At 39.0% G+C, this 10,184-nt stretch overlaps 1 pseudogene; it reads right to left on the bottom strand.

Annotated features, from left to right (window-relative positions):
• Nucleotides 1-632: 632 nt before the first annotated feature.
• On the bottom strand, nt 633-1,768 carry LOC138164758 (putative leucine-rich repeat-containing protein DDB_G0290503; annotated as a pseudogene).
• Between the last annotated feature and the right edge of the window lie 8,416 nt (nt 1,769-10,184).

Genomic DNA, 10,184 nt, shown 5'->3' with positions numbered 1-10,184 from the left:
CTATCTTTGCCAAGAAACCCCAACTGGGCTCATGAAGAGACAGACGTGACTGAACAACATAAGGGGCGTAACGCATTGTTTGGCCACAAGATGGCTTTCTGAGTACCTATGAGTAGCTTGCTTCCCCTACGACTCTTCTGAGCCCAAGTGTGACAATAGTGACCCTCCTCCCTCCCCCAAGTTTAATAGCAGTTTTTCAAAGAAACAAATCTCTGCCTTGTGTTTAGGATTAGGAGAATCACCATTTAGTATTACATGCAGTTGCAACGAGAGTTTGTCAGGAACTCTGAGTAACAGATTTGGTCAAGAAGCTTTTGTACATTCCCAAGATTAATCTAGGTGGTTTTCATTGGGTTTAACACTTAGGTGTAAAAGGTTAGATGCAGGGATAGAATTGTAATTTAGAGGAAGTAAGTTCAAATGCCTATTGGAGTTTTATTAGGACCCTCACAAGGACTTTAATAGTTTGCTATTTCTAAATCAATGACTTTTAGTTAGAAATAATCATTTAATTCTTTTTAGGAGCTGCTCTCCCATTCTCTGCTCTCCACAGTCTTCCCCCCGTACACACTTCCTACTAGCAAATACACACAGGAATTAAATTGTAATTTTTTTTACCCTCTACAATCCAAATATTTATTAAATATATATAATGTGGTAAGCTTTACAGAGGCTCAAACATATGTGTGTGTGTGTTTATAATCACATAGTTAATGGGTATTTGATAGGTAGGATTTCAACAACAGATTTTTCACTCCAAGTCTAACCTTTTCCCATTGATGGTGACCTTGGTGGAAATGTCAAAGATTGGGGGAGGACAGGGAGAAGTAGGTCATTACAGATAATTTTCCAAAGCAGATCATATCATCACAGACATAGATAAGAAATGTAGACAATGAAAGATGCTACCATGTTTACAAATTTCATAGCAAAAACAAAATAAACTTAACATGTACCTAAGGAAAGAGGTCAAAACAGCTCCCAACACTCTCCTTCAATGAGGCTCCTTCTCACACACATGGGATTATAGAGTTCCAGAATCATCCTTAAACACTCTGGAACAGTGTGGTCAGTGTACCTGATGCTATTCTACTGGGACTCAACAAAGAGGTCAGCAGGTAAGATATTCCTTTCAATAGACAAGCAGTAACAGACAAAGATGGGTGGTACTTGTTTCTCTTGAGAAATTTTATCTATGTTCCGTGATCTAAGCGATAATTCTCTTTCAGTCATGTAGTGGATACTTCCAGAGGTGTAAACAACATATGTCTGTCCTGAGGAGATATCAGCAAATGTGAAAGTCCTCTTCCTATCATCTGATAATTCATATGGGGCAGTCGAGATTCTGTAACAGGTCCCCCTCTGACATCTGAGACTTTTCTTCCAACGTTGTCACCATCTCCCTCAGGTCTTTGCTACGTCAGGGAAATTGAAGCCTGCTCCTGTTCTTTTTCTGGATGTTTTTGATTTCTTCCTGGGCTTCATGATCCATCAGCTTCTGGAACATCTCATTTTCCTCCTCACCCAGTTCCACAAGACTCTGTACATCCTCTTCTTCATCACTTAGAAATTCGTTTATTTCCTGAAATTTTTCCTCAAGTACTTTTCTTGACATATCCACTTGTTCTGTTCACACCACAGCCCATGTCTGAGGTATTTCTTCCTCCTCAACTGCTAGCTTCTTCACATCTTTTAAATTTTCATCTAAATGTTTCAGATTGTCTTGTAGTCTCTTCTGGTTACTTACCAGAGAGGGAAGCACCAACATCTGGGTTTTCAAAGCCAGGGGGCTCAACGGCTGCCCAGGTTCTCATCTGGCCAAATCATACAACTCTTCTCAAAGTGAGCCTCCAATTAAATTGTAATTTGAGGCCTCACTTTGTATGTTTTCTAAAGGTCTAGAGATTTGATCTTGTACATGATCCCTAAATGATGAAAAATGGGAATTCCCCTTCTTTTCTGCTCTTTTTGACCCCTCCCTTACCATGTTTGGATTCTTTCTTTACTCATAATTCCCCAGTCATACTAGAAATACAGGGGAACTCCAAGTTCCCAAGAGTAGACACTCATTGCATCAGTTTTGAAAAGTAGGTGCTTGCTTCTTATTGGGTCTTAATTACAACCGAACACAATGGCACTGGGTCATACATTCACCCTTTTCCCAGAGTCGCTTATTATGGATTGAGTGATGTAATATAGTCCCTTAAACAAGATGGAGAGAGTATAGGATGCTTCTCTTGCTAAATGGAAAAGGTATATAGAAATCATGCTTACTTGAGTCACTCTGGTGTTACTGTTCTTCACAAACAGGTGGTGACTATGCCAGAGAGAAAGACTTTCAGTCCAGACCCTGGAACCCTGTCTCCTCTGCTAGCTCAAAGGGCTCCCACCTATAAGGACATGGTTCCTGAGGAACAGTCTGACTAATTGATAGTTCCATCTGCTACAAGATAGGCACATGCAACTTGACTTCAGTAACCACTGATCTAGTAACAGCAGGCACCTTAGGGAGTAGGGGTGCTAGAAAGTCCCTTTAGTGGGCTGAACTTTAGGCTGCTAGTGAGCATGTGAGAGAACCTTGAGGGATGGGCAGAGAAGATCTTCATCTATACTAGTTCCTTGCTAGTGGCCATGGGTCTAGCCATGTGGTCTGGGGATGGAGACCACAGGACTGGACAATCAAAGGCTCTTCCCTTGGGTCAAGACCAGTGAAAGAATTTTTCCAGTGCCTTCCACTGCATATAGGTGTTTGTGTTTCTCTCTGGTGGATTTTCATATTAACTGGTTGGAAACATTGGTCTGTTATTCAGTAGAATATCTGTGAGAGTGTAGCCAGTATGTCAGTGGTAGAAGATAAGAAAGACGAGTGAAGAGGTTCTTTCCTTACAAAAGTTAGGCTATATGTAAGTTAAAAATGAAGTAACATGCGATTGGGGGCGGCTAGGTGGCACAGTGAGTAAAGTGCCGGCCCCAGAGTCAGGAGGACCCGAGTTTGGTTCCGGCTTCAGACACAACACTCACACACACAAAAAAACTAGCCGTGTAACCTTGGGCAAGTTAATTAACCCCAATTGCCCTCCAAAAAGACAAAAACAAACAAAAAAAAACCCATATGCAATTGAAATTTAAGTACATTTATCATTAATATAGTTCTTGTCAGTAACTGGGAGAAAAATGAATATGTTTTATTGTAACTAACTATTTTTCATCAATTGATTTGTTGAAGTTGTTGTTCATTCATGTCCAATTCTTCATGACCCCATCTGGGGTTTTCTTGGCAGAGATACTGGAGTGGTTTGACATTTCCTTTTCCAGCTCTTTTTTACAGATGAGGAAACTAAAGCAACAGGATTAAGTGACTTGTGGAGGGTCACACAGTTAGGAAGTGTCTGAGGCCAGATTGGAACTCAGGAAGATTAGTCTTCTTGACTTCAGGCCCAACACTCTATCCACTACACAATCTTTATTAGATGACTAAAATTTCAAAAAATGATTGTCTCACCAGGGCATACTATGGTGGAAGCAATATCTTTTTTTCCCTATTCTTTTTTTTAAGTTTTAAAATTTAAAGAAAAAATAAAAAATAAAGAAAAAAATTATCATATACACAGCAGAACATAAGAAAGGATTCAATATACATATTTCCATTTCAAGAAAACCTGTATAATAAATACTCCACATTGTTTTCAAAGCTGTCCATCTTTTCTTTGCTTCTTTGTATGTTTTCTTTTTTTCCTTTTTATTAGTTCATTTATTTTTAGTTTTCAATATTCACTTCTACAAGATTTGAGTTCCAAATTTTCTCCTCATCTCTCTCCTCCCCCACCCCAAGACTTCATGCATTCTGATTATCCCTCCCCCCAATCTGCCCTCCCTGCTATCATCCCCCCCCATCCCTTTCCCTTCTATTTTCCTGTAGGGCAAGATAGATTTCTATACCCAATTGTCTGTATATCTTATTTCCCAGTTGCACGCAAAAACAATTTTTAACATTTGTTTTTAAAACTTTGAGTTTCACATTCTCTCCCTTTCTCCCTCCCCACCCACCCTCATTGAGAAAGCAAGCAATTCAATATAGATTATACATGTGTAGTCATGCGAAACACTTTCATAACAGTCATGTTGTAAAACACTAACTATATTTCCCTCCATCCTGTCCCACCCTCCATTTATTCTATTCTCTCCTTTGACCTGTCCCTCCTCAAAAGTGTTTACTTCTGATTACCCCCTCCCCCAATCTTCCATCCATTCTATCATCACCCCTCTCTTATCCCCTTCCCCCCTACTTTCCTGTAGGGTAAGATAGATTTTCATACCCATTGAGTGTGTATGTTATTCTCTCCTTAAGTCAAATCCAATGAGAGTAACATTCCTTCATTCCCTTTCACTTCCCTCCTCTTCCCCTCCGTTGTAAAAGCTTTCTTGCCTCTTTTATGTGAGATGATGTACTACATTCTACCTCTCCCTTTCTCCTTCCCCAAGTAGATTGCTCTCTTACCCCTTAATTTTGTTTTTTAGATATTATCCCTTCATATTCAATTCACCCTGTGTCCCCTTTCTCTCTCTGTGTATTCTATGTGTGTGTATACACACACACACATACACACACATACACACACACACACACACACATATATATATATATATACATATATATATATATATGTATGTATATACACACACATATATAGTCCCTCCAACTACACTAATACTGAGAAAGGTCTCACGAGTTATAAATATCATCTTTCCATGTAAGAATGTAAACAGTTAAACTTTAATAATTCCCTTATGATTTCTCTTTTCTGTTTGCCTTTTCATGCTTCTCTTGATTCTTGTATCTGAAAGTTAAATTTTCTATTCAGCTCTGGGCCTTTTCATCAAGAATTCTTGAAAGTCTTCTATTTCATTGAATGTTCATTTTTTTCCCCTTGAAGGATTATATTCAGTTTTGCTGAGTAGGTGATTCTTGGTTTTAATCCTAGCTCCTTTGACCTCTGGAATATCATGTTCCAAGGCTTCTGACCCCTTAATGTAGAAGCTACTAAATCTTGTGCTATCCTGATGGTGTTTCCACAACAGTTGAATTGTTTCTTTCTAGCTGCTTGTATTATTTTCTCCTTGACCTGGGAAATCTGGAATTTGGCTACAATATTCCTAGGAATTTTCCTTTAGGGATTTCTTTCAAGAGGTGGATTCTTCCAATTTCTATTTTACCCTCTGGTTCTAGAATATCATGGCAGCCACTGCTTCCACTGTCCCAGGGCTGGGGCTTGACCTTACTCCTCTCTCACCCAGGTCTGACAAACCTTTCCTACTAACTTTGGCATTTGTGGGTTGAGAAGTCTGGAAACTGTCTCAGCTGCCAGTGATTCAGTGCCCTGAGTCCTGCTCCAGGTTTGCGGGGAGCCAGGTCTTTGCCAGCGCAGCCCATGTTGGACTGCGCTCCTCTCCCAGCCTGGTGCAACAGACCTTTCCTGTCGACCTTCCAGGTTGCTTTGGGCTGGAAATTTGTTTTTGCACATCATTTTGTGGGTTCTGCTGCTCTAGAATTTGTTTAGAGTAATTTTTTACAGGTATTTAGACAGCTTTAGGAGAGAACTCAAGCAAGTCCCTACTTTTACTCTGCTATCTTAGCTCTGCCCCCTGTATGTTTCCTTTTGTCCTCTGCTGTGCACTTTTTAGTTTATTTTTCCCCCTTCTACTCCCTGCCCCTAGCAAGAAGTCTACAATTAAATGCAGATACACACACACATGTACACACACATATATACATACATATATACAATATATGCATCCATATACATAGATATCCATAAACATACACACACATATATAAACATACACTCAAACACATATATGTAAGACCATATTATGTTTATTTCCACTTCTCTTCTGTTTCTCTGAGGGTAGATAACATCTTCCTTCATAAATCTGAGTCTTTCCATATTTTTCTAAATCCACTAACTCATTTCCTATACTACAACAATATTCCAACCCAATCACATTTCCTCCCGATTTTCTGAATTCTTTCTATTCTTGACTACATAGGTTTTATTTATACAGGACTTTTTTTTTTTTTAAAGCAATTGGGGTTAAGTAACTTGCTCAAGGTTACATGGCCAGTTATTTCTGGGTGTGGTGCTAAGTATTTGAGCCTGGATTCGATCCCTAGGTCATCCCGACACTGGGGCCGGTGCTCTTACTTGCTGAGCCACCTGGCCACCCCTAAGCAATTGGGGTTAAGTAACTTGCACAAGGTTACACGGCCAGGTGTTTATACAGTACATTTTTAATTTAAAATAATCTAAATGATCTATTTCACACTTTAGCATTGCTCTTTCTTTATAATATGGTTTCAAGACTGGTGCTGAATGTAGTTCCTTCACATCTTCCCCCTTCCCCCCCCCCCCCAGTTTCCTTGAAGTTCCTGACCCTCTGCTCTTCCAAATGAACTCTGTTATTATTTTTTTCTGACTCAGTAAGATTTTTTTTTAGTAATTTAATTGAGATGGCATTACATAAATAGATATATAAAATTGTCATTATAAAAATTACATTAGCTTTGCCTACTCATGCACAATAAACTTACCTTTATTATTTAGATATAACTTTGTTTGTATAAAAGGTGGTTTGTTTTTATATTTGTATAGTTACTGTGTATGTTTTGGCAGGTATGCTCTCTTTTTTTTTCATACTGGCTAGTTATTTTATATGGTCTAAAACTATCAATTAATATGGCTGACTGTGTTTTCCCTATTTTTATCTTTTGATTACATCTGATTTCAGTTTTTACTTTTTCTGAGATCGTGATTACTATCCCTGTTTTTTACATAATAAATTCTACTATTTTTATAGCATTTCCTGAAAGCAAAATATTGTTGAATTCAAATTTTTAATCTGCCGTTTCCATTGTATGGGTGAATTCATTCTACTCACATTCTAAACTATAATTACTTGTTGTATATTTTCCTCCTTCCTGTTTTCCTCACTATCCTTCTCACTCCTCTACTTCTACTGGCTACCTTGACCTCCTATTCCTTAACCCACTCCCACTCCAATTGCCCTCTTATTTCTTTCTGAATTGAGATTTTTGTACCCGTCTACATATATATACATATACGTGTGTGTCGTTCCCTCTTTATCCCATTCCCGTTAATCTACATGCCCTTCTATACCTGTCCTTATCCTATTCCCCATCCCTTCCTTATTCTCTCCCTCCTCCCTATCCCCTTATTCCTTTCTGAATTTAGGAGACTTTTATGCTCTTCTAGATATATCTGTATGGTTCCCTTTTTATTTTTATTTATTTATAATTTACATAATTTTTATTTATAATTTTTATTTATAATTTATTTATAATTTATAATATAATATTTATAATTTACATCATTTTTATTTATAATTTTTATTTATAATTTATTTATAATTTATAATATAATATTTATAATTTACATCATTCAGTTCTACAAGCTTTTGAGTTTCAAATTTTCTCCCCCTCCCTCCCCTCCTTCCTCTCCAAGAAGGGGTACAATCTGATATAGGTTCTACATATACATTCATATGAAACATTTTCACATTAGTCATGTTGTAAAAAAGAATTAGAACCAATGGAATGAACCATAATAATATTGTTCACTTTTTAACCCATTCCCAATGAGAGGAGGCTTCCAGACCTACCCACCCTCCTCCCCGATCTAATCCTTCTGTATCAGTTCTTCCTCTTACACCTCATTTGTACTAGATAATTATTCTTTTTAACTTTTCCTACCATTTTGTTTATTTACAATCTCTTCCTATGCAACTCTATTCCACTCTTTCTTTTGAGCTAACCAATGACAATGACAATCTTAGACATATGGTTTACATTTCCACATACAAAAAGTAAAAAATTTGTCCTTATTGAGTCCTTTGTAATTAGTATTTGATATTTACTTTATATTTCTCTTGGATCCTGTTTGCCAAATTTTTATTAAGTTCTGGTCTTTTTGCAATAAAATACTGAAGGTTTGCCAATGCATTGAATCACCTTTTTTTTTTTTCCTGTTCAGGATTATGCTTCACTTTCTGGGTATGATATTTTTGGCCACAATCCCAGTTCTTTTGCTTTTTGATACATAACGTTCCAAGACCTGTAGTCTCTTAATGTAGCTGATGCTAGGTCTTGTGTAATTATTGTTGTAGTTCTGCCATATTTGAATTTTTTTTCTTATTGCTCAGAATATTTTCTCCTTAACCTGAGGGTGTTGGAATTTGGCTATGATATTCCTGTAGGATTTCCTCCTAGGATCTCTTTCAGGTGGTGATCAGTGGATTTTTTCTATTTTTATTTTCCCCTCTTGTTCTAACACTTCACAACAATTTTCCTTCATGATTTCTTGCATTATTGTATGAAGATTCTTTTTCTGATCATAACTTTCAGGTAATCCAATAATTATTATATTTTCTCTTGATCTCCAGACCAGTTGTTTTTCTTTTAAGATGTTTCACATTAAGATGTTTCACATTCTCTTCTATTTTTTCATTCTTTAGATTTTGCATTCTTATTTCTTGGTCTCTTATAACTTTTCTAGCTTTCCCTTGCCCAATTCTAATTTTCAAGGAGTCATTTTCTTCCTTAAGATTCTGGATCTCCTTTTCCAATGGGTTGACTTTCTTTTCATAATCGTGTTTTTCTTGGATTGTTCGTACTTAAAAAAAAGTTTCCTTAATCTCTCTTATTTGATTTTTGAAGGTTTTTTTGAGTTCTTTGAATTCTTTTCAGGCAGGTGTCCATTTGACATAACTCTTTGGAGGAGGAGAAGCTTTTTGCTTCAGAATCCTTCTCTGAAGATGATCTCTATTCCCATAGTATCTGCCTGTGGTTGGATTCTTTCTCCTTTGCTTGCTCATTAAAAAAAAAAAAAAGCAGGTTGTTATTATAATCACCTCTAGTCTTGGAGTGTGGGGGATGGTGCCTCTGGCCTCAGGTCCTTCTTACTGTTATTTTTTGAGTTTTGTCCTGGGTCTAACTTCCACACTCCTTTCCTCCTCCAAGCCACAGCTAGCACCCCTCTGACACACTAGGTTGGAAATGCTCTTGCTCTGAGAACCCTCCAGGGACTACGACCTTCAGTTTTCCTGGCTGGGCTGGAACCAAGACCCAGAACTCAGCTCTATGTGAGAGCCCAGAGATAGCAGCGTCCCCACCCCACTGCTTTTGCACTCATCAGGCATGTGCTGGTTCCTTCTTGCCCAGGACCATGTCTCGGCAGCATGACTAGGCCTGGCAACCCTTGTCAGTAGAGGCTCCCTCAATTTTCCTTCCCCCCCCTCCCAGCCACATCCCTTCCCCCCATGTTCAGTCTCTCAACTCCCCACCCTGTCCAGGAGGTGAAAATTCCTGTGACTGAGGTTGAGGCTGCCACCCAACTCAGCTGCCCCAGGGCTTGCTGCTTGCAGTTTCATGGAGCTAGTCTGTGGGTGTTTACACTTCACTGGGGCCAAACCTCAGTCCTGGGATCTTTCTTCAGATCTTCTCTGCTTGTTCTGGGAGGACCACTGTTCTGCCCCAACTCTTGTTTATTTCTGCTGCTCTCCGTTCACCCTGAGGCATTATTTTGTCTTGTTTGTGAAGGAAATCTGGAGAGCTTGGAATTTTCTGACCTACTCCCCCATCTTCCCAGAATCCTCTCCTAAAAGCAGTATCCTAACCCTTCTCTGCCCCATGCAAGTGAAGCTAGTTTTTTTCTTTTGAGGTATTGAGACCCTCCTTGACACTTGGTTGGATCAGGGGACTAAGGACTCAACCTTGAAGTGACTTTCTCATCTCCTGAGTACAAGACAACCTTGAGGAGCTATCCGGCCTCTCAGATGCTTAGCTGGCAAATCACAACATGAGTTCAACTCAAGGAGGCCTCATTGATCATCCTGGTGACTCCCCTGTGCCCAGGAGTACCTTGTCTCTCATCGTCAGAGAGAGACGGGCTAAAGGCCCAAACCGTGGGTTCTGTGGGTCCTATCTTCTGCCATCTTGTCCTTCTTCCTGTATCAGTTAATACACCCAACACTGTAGCCAACTCCTCAGGGCCTTGGGCTTACAGTTGAAGTAATCCCTCCATAATGACCAGGGAGCAGGGGAAGGGGCTGGATGATGAAGCCAAATGGGCAGCCACTTTTGATTTGTATGTGCACCAGGAGGGGTGCTC

Source organism: Petaurus breviceps, unplaced genomic scaffold (genome assembly GCF_028583685.1).
Source record: "Petaurus breviceps papuanus isolate PSGF00001 unplaced genomic scaffold, PetGlider_PUasm1.0 207, whole genome shotgun sequence".
Taxonomy (NCBI): Eukaryota; Metazoa; Chordata; class Mammalia; order Diprotodontia; family Petauridae; genus Petaurus; species Petaurus breviceps.
Note: the sequence above shows the minus strand (reverse complement) of the source record. Positions and strands in the feature narration are given on the sequence as shown.